The sequence below is a fragment of the Artemia sp. Qi Xiang Cuo genome, chromosome 21 (assembly GCF_049724085.1).
Source record: "Artemia sp. Qi Xiang Cuo chromosome 21, ASM4972408v1, whole genome shotgun sequence".
Classification (NCBI taxonomy): domain Eukaryota; kingdom Metazoa; phylum Arthropoda; class Branchiopoda; order Anostraca; family Artemiidae; genus Artemia; species Artemia sp. Qi Xiang Cuo.
This window is the reverse complement of record NC_142814.1, coordinates 52,305,319-52,315,375: the sequence shown is the minus strand read 5'-3', so window position 1 is coordinate 52,315,375 and position 10,057 is coordinate 52,305,319.

Below are 10,057 nucleotides of genomic sequence, written 5' to 3'. Positions count from 1 at the left end.
TCTGTTCACAAACCTATATAAGTTGTTAAAAATCATATGCAATATTCTCTATTACTTTGAAAGTATTTTAAAAATATGTTTTGGATTGAATTTTACTCACAACAATAACCTACAAAACGTTCTTTTTCGTTTTACTGTTAGTTGAAAAAGAATTTCAGTTAGATTAAGTATTTTTTCTGACATAATAAATATACTAACTTTTCAAATACAAAGAATATCTAATGTGTGTCTTTAAAGCTCACTCTTTACTAAGACGTTAAAAATAAACAGAACTAATCTATTAAAATATCATTGGTTGTTAATAGTACTACGTGAGAAAGTGTGCTCCATGATGAAAATCTTTGTTAAAAGGCATGGGATTTAAAAAAGGCTAGAAACTACTGCTCTAAAGAAAGGTTTTCTCATGTGCTGAATACAATTATTTGAATTTCATTACAGCTACTTTCCTTTTTGGTGGTATTTTCCTTTTTTTCAAAATTAGGCAGATGTTTCAGTCTCTTTGCTTTGGATGAGTTTTAATTTAATGAATAGAATTATTACTTAATTCAATTATTTATTATTATGACATAATAATTATTAATATAAGGAAATTAATTTCATTAATTGTTAATACAATTTTACGACATGAAATAAATACCAAGAATTCAATTTACTGAAAACAATTTACTTGGAATTAGGATAAAAGCCAACAATAGAAATGTCTTAAGTGTTATCAGGATTTCTTTTTTTTTAGAGTCTTGGTTACTAATTCCTGGGCTGGTCTTTACTTATAAGTTATAACTTGTCAATTTCTTTTTTTTAAACCTTCTGAGCATCCTTTAATTCTTGTACTTCAGTTATATCATTCTTAAAAGCAATGCAATGTGTACCAAGCAATATTTTTACATTTTTACCAACTAAGTAGTAGAGTTCGTTTGGGATATTTAAAAGCTTTTACAAAAATTGGACTATCAGTTATGTTCATTCACAAAAATGTAGTGAGGGGAGGGGGATGAATTTTTCAGAAGCTAGGAATGCAAATTAATGTTGCCAAAAAGCATTATTTTCCAATGAAATTTACAAAAGTGTATCAATCAAAATTTAAAGGGAGACAAACTCCTCCACCAATTAACACTCTGGGATACTAAGCATTAATGAAATAAGACTGTCTTTGTTTTATAAAGTGAAATCTCCAGAATCACATCTGCAAGTGAGATAAAGCAAAAAGAAAGTTTTCCAAAATATTCAAAATTGTGGTTTAGACATCACCTGAATTATTCTTGGTTCAGAATAAAAATAAGAACCATATAGATAGAAGTTTAAATAATATTTTTAGGAGACAAACCTTAAAATAAGCACTAGACTAGAAGACAATCTTTCTTAAATAAAAGTGAAATAATAACTAAATAAAATAATCAATGCTGAATGACCAATCAGACATTCAATAAAATTTTTTTCATGATAAAGTTTTTGAATTATGGTTGTTTATCCAACTTGATCTTATCAATGATCAAATTAGTGGTAAAAGAATATGATTAAAATACATGAACTTGGAATTAACCAGCTCATTACAAATACAACAGTAATAAATTTCTCCTGCATTTCTATTAAGGGCTATTCTAGTCTGAAACAATTTAAAGATAAGCTTTGAGCTTATATATATATATATATATATATATATATATATATATATATATATATATATATATATATATATATATATATATATATATATATATATATATATATATATATATATATATATATATATATATATATATATATATATATATATATATATATATATATATATATATATATATATATATATATATATATATATATATGTATATATGTATATATGTATATATGTATATATATATATATATATATATATATATATATATATATATATATATATATATTATATTTTTCTCCTGCATTTCTATTAAGGGTTATTCTAGTCTGAAAAAATTTAAAGATAAGCTTTGAGCTTTTATATATATATATATATATATATATATATATATATATATATATATATATATATATAACCACCTACGGAAGAAATGCGAAGACTGCGAAGTACTGTCCAAGAAAGGGAATAGTGGAGCAGTTTTCAGAATGGTACGCGAGTTAAGTCGGAAAAAAGAGCCGCAAACATCAGTGATCCTGGACAAAGACGGAAATGAGATCTACGATTCAAAGATGAAACTTGAAAGATGGAAAGAATACTTTATCGATAAACTGAATCCCCCAGTAGCTGCGGATCCTAAAATACTAACCCGCTTCCCCATAACCGAGTCAGCAATCAAGTCACTCAAACAAGGAAAAGCCCCTGGCCCAGACGGAGTCACCGCTGAACTCATTAACGTTGGATCGGATGATGTAACTGATCTATATCATGACATTGTATCTGTGGTGTGGGAAACTGGCCACGTACCACGTCAGTGATGCAAGGCTGCCATTGTACCCATTAACAAATAGGGTCAAAGAAAAAATGCGAAAACTACCGTCTGATCAGCCTGATGAGCCACCAGTCACGTGTACCGACAAAAGTCCTACTCCGACGCTTACAAGTAACAACTGACTTTGCCATTGAAGAATATCAGGCTGGCTTCCGCCCTGGGAGATCAACAATCGATCACACATTTGTCGTTTGACAACTCATGGAACAATACATTGAATTCAACCAAGAGCTCTACCAGTAATTCGTTGATTTCCGTCAGGCATTTGACCTGATATGGTGCGAAGGACTCTGGCATATCCTCCTTCACTACTGGATCGCTTATGAGATAGTCCAAATAATCAAGAGTCTGTACGACCAGTTCCGAGGCCAAGTAATAACCGTTGATGGGTTGTCAGAAGAGTTTACAACTTCGTCAGGAGTACTTCAGGGTTGCATCTTATCACCACATCTCTTCAACCTCTTTCTAAATGCCGTTCTGTCAATGATGCAGTCTGAATATGGCGCAACAATAGGAGGGGTGCTAATAGAGAATCTTGCCTACGCTGATGATATTGATGAGCTAGCCAACTCTACACAAGAACTGCAGGCACAAGCTTATTAATTCTACAATATCACAAAGCCGTTTGGGATGGAGATAAATACCAGCAAGACCAAAGTTATCTTAAATACGAGGCAGGAACTAGGGAACCCGCCCATTATCACCATAGGCGGGAGAAAGGTTGAAACGGTTGATCATTCCCTGTAACTTCGCAGCATATTCTCCTCAGATAATTGCCATAGCTCTGACGTGAAACGTCGACTTGCACTTGCTAGCTCTAGCTTCCGAAGACTAGCCAACCTCTGGAAAAGTAACCACCTATCCAACAAACTCAAAATGCGCCTATTCAACAGTTTAGTAATCCCCATAGTTATTTATGGATGTGAAACATGGACTCTGAATACCGAAGACGAAATAAAACTTCTAGCTTTTGAAGTGAGATGTCTCCGTCGCATTTCTAGAATCAAATACACTGACCGAATCACAAATGTGGAAGTACGTCAAAGGCTCCAGTCCACTGAAACCATACTCAGTATAATTAAGAAGCAACAACTGCGCTGGTTCGGCCATGTCAAGCGAATGGAGCCGAGCCGCCTTCCGAAAATCGCCCTTGAAGGATCCCTCCGTGGCTTTCGCCCACGAGGCAGACCATGAAAACGATGGATGGAGAACTTCCACTTCGACAACGTCAAGATAGCCCAGTTATCACGTATCGCACCAGATAGAGCAATGTACTGAGCCCTTTCGCATGAGCTAGCAAGAGGAGTGAACGCAAAACGTCCCACGAGGATGGCTGGGACCAAAGTAAGTAAGTAATCTCTTGATAGTTTGTAATTTCAAGCTCTTAAGCTTTAAATTACATTGTTAGTCGCCTGTCATATAAGATTTGGTCAGACTGATATTTATTGCATACTTTGGCGACGCTGAGTCGAATTTATTTATTACGTTTTCTGTGGGAAAGATTCTTACAATGTATGTTTGAATTAAGTACATTTGTTTCACTATTTTAAACCGAATGTTTGAGACTTGCTCAATCTGTAGGTTACTTGAATTCTCGGGTTCATATTTTGGGTGATGTTATTTTACTTGGCTAACTTTAATTGGAAGATTTTGATGTTTTTGATAATTGATCCCATTACATATCATCCTTCCCATTCTTAACGATGTCCTCATCGTTGTGTTATGCTACTCTTTCTACGCTTTCAAATTTTGATTTTTCTTTAAAAGAACTTATCTTAGTACTCATTACTTGAATTAGCTCTGCTTTGGTAAAATATATCTCTTTTTTTCCTTATTCCCGATTGCTCCATGAGACTACATATATGACGACATTACTTTAAAATCCATCACCTACTCACTCAATTTGGCGAAAGGGCCAAAGAGTTCCTATTAACTAACAAATGAGGCTATAGAATAGATAATAATTATTATTCCTCCACCTAATATTAAATTTCCTTCACCTAACGCTAAGATTACCTTCACCTGAATGCTAATAATTCTACATGGTTCTAACTAATTAAGTTCTGCTTTTGCGACCGTTTTATTACTTAAAATGGTATATATCTGCCTTTTCTAATAATTGACTATACTTCCACCTGACACTATAATGATACGATAAATAACTGACTTCAATAACATTGGTATATAGAATTTAAATAATTTGCAAATAAGGGTTTAACACCTTAACCTTAATGTCTGATTGCAACACTGGGATAATGTAATTTATACTTGTTCCATTTGCTTTATGAAAAGTTTCTCTATATTCACTAAAGATATAAGTTATATACATAAGATTTCACACTTATTTCATTATTCTATGTGTCTATAATACTCGCGTACGTTATCACTCTTACTTTGGGCTTCCATTCAGTTAATTGCTGGGTTGGCTAATTGTATATGGTTTGTCTTTTTGGTGTTTCACTTTTTGGCACTTGTTCCTTGGGATAAGTGTTTATGTTCTTCATATATATGACTACTTGCACAAAATTGTCCGTGCGTGGTTGGCTATGTCATATACGAGGGGTTAATGTCATAGATTTGTTGAACTACTTCCTGGGTACATGACACTTGGGAAATTGATTACATGAAATGGGTATCTTGATCGTTGGGCTGGTTATCTCTTCTTGGACACTTTTATCCTCGGGAAAATGTAATACACGTACAGTCTGTGTTTCCCGTAAATTGTTCACGTTCAGTCCTTCTTTTATTTGGACCATGGGCTGTGTTACAACATTTAACAATAACTATGGCAAGATCAAAACTTGATCTTACGGGCTTGGCTCGACGCATTGTCTTTGATTCCTGGTTAAATGATACACAACCCTGGTTATATGATATACAATCATTAAGGGTTTAATCATGGGGATCATGGCTAAGATAAATTGCTTTAATCTCTTCTCTGACACTTTGTTTTGGGGAAACTTTGGCACGTACAGTTCATATTTCCCTCAAAATTGATTATGTTTGGTTCTCCTTCTCATGGTGGATGGTTTGGTTTTTGCGACGTCTACTAGTTATTGGATAGTGTCAAAACTTAAGCTTGGGATCTTGGTTCCTAAACATATTGTCTCTGATTTGGGGCTTAAGATACATAATCTTTGAGGTATTGGTTCCAGGCCATTCTTAGTTTGCCGATATTGTTTAGGGTAGTGTTACCTGGTATTGGGTCTGGGTGACTTGGATTGTCATCAGGCTATTGTCTTCAGGGGTTTCCTTGGTGAGTACTTATCGGTGGTTGACGAATGATGAGAGTAGATGCTACTGGGTTGTATCCGTGTTGCGTGCTGGTGCACCAATAATTAATTTGCAGTGATTACTCTGCTTCCTGGAATATAAATATCTGGGCAGAATCATATGTTCTTTATAATTACACAAGTTAAAACACATACAGCAATAATACACAGTTTACACAGTATTATACGGGAACTATTGTTTGAAATAATGGTCGTGATTAGTGGTACTAATAATATCAGTTTAATATGGGTACAGTTAAACTCAGAGATTAAACTAATAAGAGCAATTTTCATGCTTTTACATGCATATTGCAGCAATAAGAGGTTACTACGAGATAAGCTAAGTAATCATAAGAAATATATATATATATATGTATATATGTGCATTTGGCACATGCTCAATGTTCAATACATTTTTAAATGTTATTCAACACTCATCTTCTTTAGCATTTAATTTTCTATTCTAGGACTACATGCGAGGTAGGTTACATGGTTTTATGTGAGGTCTCGATTTACTATAAATTTTCTGGTTTTTACTGTTTACACGCGTCCATGCTGCTTAAGAAATATATTCCTTCCGCCGCATGGGTTTACACAAACAATAAGTATAAATTTGGGACTAGACATGGCACGAATGAGGACCTCTACTCCCATTCGCTCGATCATGTCCTCCCTTATTTTTTGCTTAAGGGTTATCAGGGAGTTCTGGGTTTAGGTTTTGCATCTCACTCGACTCGATATGATCTGTCTTTGCTCTTTTTCTACGTGTTATCATAATTCTTCCGTAATTCAGGCTCAATAGCCTTCTTATAGTTAGAGAGATCATGAATACTAATCCTACCGTGAGGAGGATATTCCACCAAAAATTTGTTAAGAATAGTCCGTATATACTTTCTACATACGTCAATCTTTGGTCTTCATTAGTAAATAGGGGAATATGAGAGTCTAGGGCATCTCCTTTTTTTGTTTGTGGTAAGGTTCCCTTGATATTCTCTATTTTTGACCATATTGTGGCTTTTACTTCTTCATTTTCAATATTAGGAATTGTATACGATAAATTGACTGGTTTGAAATTGACCACCTTTCTCATACATTTCTCCAGAACCTTTTCCAAATTTTGCTTCTACTGAAATGCTTATATTATTTAAACATTCTCTCACATTCTGTGTTTGATCAAGGCGTACTGTTCCGTGTTTTAATTTATGTGTTGAGTTAGTTTTAATAAATCTATCTTTGAATGCCGTTAACAATTTGTCTATTGTATTTATTGGCAAATTGTCATCATTCCCTACAGTATTTTCAATTTGCTTTAGGAATGCTAGGGCTTGGCCTCTCAATCTTAGGAGAAGCATGCTTATTAATGTTTTTAGTTCTGTTTTAGTCATATCTACAAATTGGGCCAATTGAATATTAGATTCGTCGACGTCTGATTTTCCATAATATTGAGGGATAGATTTTGTTATTTCTACATTTTTCGCGACCAATTTTTGTGCCATTAATAGTTCACTTAATTCTTCTGACATATTTGCGTTTTTATTAGATAATTAAACCAACTTTATAAAATTACGAAATTACTTAGCCTATTGAGGGGGGAACTAATATCTCCTACGAGATATTCTAAAAGAGTTTTCCTATTATAGCTTAGAGGTTATAGACCTAGACACATTTTCTTATATATCTTTATACATTCACTGATTTTAAATTTAAATTAAGAAGTTTTTAGCATAACTAGTTCGCATGTTTTCCTCCAAGTTTTACGACCGCGCCAACTGTAATGGGGGGGTGGAAAAGACCGCACCACTTGTGCCACTTATCCTTTTATGCTTGTGACCCAGACATGTGCCGCTACGATTACCTTGTGCCGCTAAGATTGCACCACTTATAACGGGGGGTAAGTTAAATGGGTATATAAGGGGGGTAGAAAATGACAGTGCCACTCCCTATGAGAGAAAGTAAAAATATGTTAAAGTACCAGGTTTGAATTGTTTTGTGGGGTGATTAATTTGGGTTGGGGAATCGATTGTCCAAATGCGTAACCATGCTTCCTAGAGTCGTCCTTCAACTAAATTTCTCCAAATGTTGCGTGGATATCAGATTCCTTAGGAGCGTACCAATGGAGACAGTTGAACTAGTTATCTACTTTGCGGTGAGATACAGGCATATAATAAAAACAACACAAATAGAAAAGTAATAGGTTTATTAAGACTTACATTTCAGGTATACAGCGATGTACGTATATAAGTGAGGCTTCAGTTCAAACATACATACAGAATAATCTTTCCTCAATCATTTCTATAATCATAATCATCTCCGAATGATTTCTCTAATCTTAATGCCCCCGAAAGCACACTTTAACTACTCTATAACACGGGTTCTGATTCTGAGCATTAATCACTATTTCACGATTGGCGCAACTCCTGTTGGAGGATTCCCCACTTTACTCTTATGCTGACAAAATAAGATTATTATGCTGACTGACTACCCAATAGTTTTTTCGCAATATTTAGATCATTAAATGCCCACATTCCTAAGAGAACCTCCAAACTAAGTTTCAAACAATGTCCCACTATTTTTGGCGAATACTTCCGCGTAATTCAAATCCATCTCATTAGCTTTGTACTTGCAAAAAACCCGTAGTTTTTTGCTTTTCAAATCTGTCAATAGCGTTTGGAAATGTTAAAGTCTCTATTGTTCTGTAATACAAAGAGTATGGAATTCGACAGAGTATTACAAAGTGTGCTCGAAATTCATCAAGCTGGTATTTGAAAATTAATAATCCTTCACTTGGTACTTTTTAAAGGGATATTTGGCTGAGAATATAATGCGGTTTTTCTTTCTCTGTTTATGAGTTTAGACGAAAGTTTGAAACGAAATTTAAACTCAATTAGGGGGAGTTTAATTTATATCGGAAGCATTTTTAGAAGGAAATAAATTTTTCATATTTTAAGTACATATTATTCACGGTACAAGAAGAGAAAAACAGACAATTCAGAAAGTGGAAAGAAATAAAACCCCAATTGGAACATTTTTGAAGACAAGAGCTTGAAAACTATACCGTATGGTTCTCTGATCTATTTGTGGTTGGGGAAGGTTGCGCTCAAAGAGTGCACTGCAATGCAAAAACAATCTCACTATCATATCGACTTCAGATAATTTGCAGAAGTATTTCTGAGTAAGAAGGGAGAGGTAGAAATTAGCATCTATATTTATATAGTTCCAGGAGACCAGTGGCATTGCCGCCAGGCCGCAGCACTCGGCAAGTGGCAGGTCTCCAATAAAGGGATTCTCATTGTCGCTTGCCTTCTAACGGCACACAATTTCAGCCTTTTTATTATGTCATGACGTCACCACAGGTTCGATACAGTCACCCTGGGACAAATAAGGATTCTTTCCTTAACTTGTGACCTATTTAGATCGTTCTTGTGGTCAGAAATGTCAATTCTCCAGTTTTTAAGAAGAAAAAAAACTATGTGGCCGGTTTTTAGGCCAGACCCTGACATGGCTACGCGACAGGCTTGCATATATTGATTCTCATTGTTACTTACCTTGTAACTGCAGGCAATTTGAGCCTCTTCTTAATATCATGGCGTCACCATAGCACAATTCTGTTTTTCACTCCTTTTTCGTTTTCGTGACATACCTGCTTTTCCGTGATTGCTTGTAACTCTCACTCTCGCCTATATTTTAACCGTATATTTCCTTGTTTTCTCTGTGGTGTATCTTTTAACATTAAATTTCTTTGTTCTTTACTTTTGTTTTTCAGTAGTTTTAATTCTTGTTGCCGCTTATCTTCCAACTGTATGTTTCTTTGTTCTTCACTTTTGTTTTTGACTTGTTGTAATTGCCGCTGACGGAAGTATTCTGAGAGTATATGTTTGTTTTTCATGATCATTTTTCATTACTTTCGATGAATTTTCAATATCCTTTACCTTAGCTACTCGGATTGGTCTTGTCGCGTTTAAGCTAGATAAGGTTAAATTTTATTCATTATCAATACGCAAGCTATCATACACTGTGCGTTTCCCCCAAAAGGCTCCTTGGCCTGTAATCAGGGGAGTAAATACGGATCACAACTCATAGAACAATAGCCAATTACTTACCGAGAAAAAAAATTACATATATATAGCAAAAAAACACCTAAAAAACTCAAACACCAATAAAGCATAACATAATTCATTTCTCTACATAATATTCACAAATCAAAAAGGTGATCTTCACACCCATATACAATCCACTGGTCACAATCAGATTATGCAGAAAAAAACGAAAAAAAAACGAAAATCAATTAAATTAAAAACTATTGCCAACCATTCAAAACACAAAAGTAAGCCACGAGAA